General features: G+C 25.4%; 1 protein-coding gene across 1 annotated transcript in view; it reads right to left on the minus strand.

The window, feature by feature from the left end:
• Positions 1-2,500, minus strand: part of cltrn (collectrin, amino acid transport regulator) — an 8,255-nt gene that overhangs the window by 3,618 nt on the left and 2,137 nt on the right. The window lies entirely within an intron of this gene.

Consider the following 2,500-nt stretch of genomic DNA (forward strand, 5'->3'; position numbering starts at 1 on the left):
TAAAGACATTTAAAGGAAACATAAAGACCGTTAAAGGAAACATAGAGACATTTAAAGGAAACATAAAGACCTTTAAAGGTAACATAAAGACATTTAAAGGAAACATAAAGACATTAAAAGGAAACATAAAGACATTTAAAGGAAACATAAAGACCTTTAAAGGTAACATAAAGACATTTAAAGGAAACATAAAGACCTTTAAAGGTAACATAAAGACATTTAAAGGAAACATAAAGACATTAAAAGGAAACATAAAGACATTAAAAGGAAACATAAAGACATTTAAAGGAAACATAAAGACATTTAAAGGAAACATAAAGACATTTAAAGACAACATAAAGACATTTAAAGACAACATAGAGACATTTAAAGGAAACATAAAGACATAAAGACATTTAAAGGAAACATAGAGACATTTAAAGGAAACATAAAGACCTTTAAAGGTAACATAAAGACATTTAAAGGAAACATAAAGACATTTAAAGACAACATAGAGACATTTAAAGGAAACATAAAGACATAAAGACATTTAAAGGAAACATAGAGACATTTAAAGGAAACATAGAGACATTAAAAGGAAACATAAAGACATTTAAAGGGAACATAAAGACATTTAAAGGAAACATAAAGACATTAAAAGGAAACATAAAGACATAAAGACATTTAAAGGAAACATAAATACATTAAAAGGAAACATAAAGACATTTAAAGGAAACATAAAGACATTTAAAGAAAACATAAAGACATTTAAAGGAAACATAAAGACATTTAAAGGAAACATAAAGACATTTAAAGGAAACATAAAGACATTAAAAGGAAACATAAAGACATTAAAAGGAAACAAAGACATAAAGACATTTAAAGGAAACATAAAGACATTTAAAGGAAACATAAAGACCTTTAAAGGTAACATAAAGACATTTAAAGGAAACATAAAGACATTTAAAGGCAACATAGAGACATTTAAAGAAAACATAAAGACATTTAAAGACAACATAGAGACATTTAAAGGAAACATAAAGACATAAAGACATTTAAAGGAAACATAGAGACATTTAAAGGAAAATAGAGACATTTAAAGGAAACATAAAGACCTTTAAAGGTAACATAAAGACATTTAAAGGGCAAAATAGATACATTTAAAGGAAAGATAAAGACATTTAAAGACAACATAGAGACATTTAAAGGAAACATAAAGACCTTTAAAGGTAACATAAAGACATTTAAAGGCAACATAAAGACATTTAAAGACAACATAGAGACATTTAAAGACATTTAAAAGCAACATAAAGACATTTAAAGGAAACATAGAGACATTTAAAGGAAACATAAAGATATTTAAAGGAAACATAAAGACATTTAAAGGAAACATAAAGACATAAAGACATTTAAAGGAAACATAAAGACATGAAGACATTTAAAGGAAACATAAAGACATAAAGACATTTAAAGGTAACATAAAGACATTTAAAGGAAACATAGAGACATTTAAAGACATTTAAAAGCAACATAAAGACATTTAAAGGAAACATAGAGACATTTAAAGGACACATAAAGATATTTAAAGGAAACATAGAGACATTTAAAGGAAACATAAAGACATAACGACATTTAAAGGAAACATAAAGACATAAAGACATTTAAAGGTAACATAAAGACATTTAAAGGAAACATAAAGACATAAAGACATTTAAAGGAAACATAGAGACATTTAAAGGAAACATAAAGACATTTAAAGACAACATAGAGACATTTAAAGGAAACATAGAGACATTTAAAGGAAACATAGACATTTAAAGGAAGCATAAAGACCTTTAAAGGTAACATAAAGACATTTAAAGGCAACATAGAGACATTTAAAGGAAAGATAAAGACATTTAAAGACAACATAGAGACATTTAAAGGAAACATAAATACCTTTAAAGGTAACATAAAGACATTTAAAGGAAACATAGAGACATTTAAAGGAAAGATAAAGACATTTAAAGACAACATAGAGACATTTAAAGGAAACATAAAGACCTTTAAAGGTAACATAAAGACATTTAATGGAAACATAAAGACATTTAAAGGCAACATAGAGACATTTAAAGGAAACATAAAGACATTTAAAGACAACATAAAGATATTTAAAGGAAACAAAGACATTTAAAGGAAACATAAAGACATAAAGACATTTAAAGGAAACATAAAGACATAAAGACATTTAAAGGAAACATAAAGACATAAAGACATTTAAAGGAAACATAAAGACATTTAAAGACAACATAAAGATATTTAAAGGAAACATAAAGACATTTAAAGGAAACATAAAGACATAAAGACATTTAAAAGAAACATAAAGACATAAAGACATTTAAAGGAAACATAAAGACATAAAGACATTTAAAGGTAACATAAAGACATTTAAAGGAAACATAAAGACATAAAGACATTTAAAGGAAACATAGAGACATTTAAAGGAAACATAGAGACATTTAAAGGAAACATAAAGACATTT

This window comes from Cyclopterus lumpus, chromosome 4, assembly GCF_009769545.1.
Source record: "Cyclopterus lumpus isolate fCycLum1 chromosome 4, fCycLum1.pri, whole genome shotgun sequence".
In the NCBI taxonomy this organism is placed as follows: domain Eukaryota; kingdom Metazoa; phylum Chordata; class Actinopteri; order Perciformes; family Cyclopteridae; genus Cyclopterus; species Cyclopterus lumpus.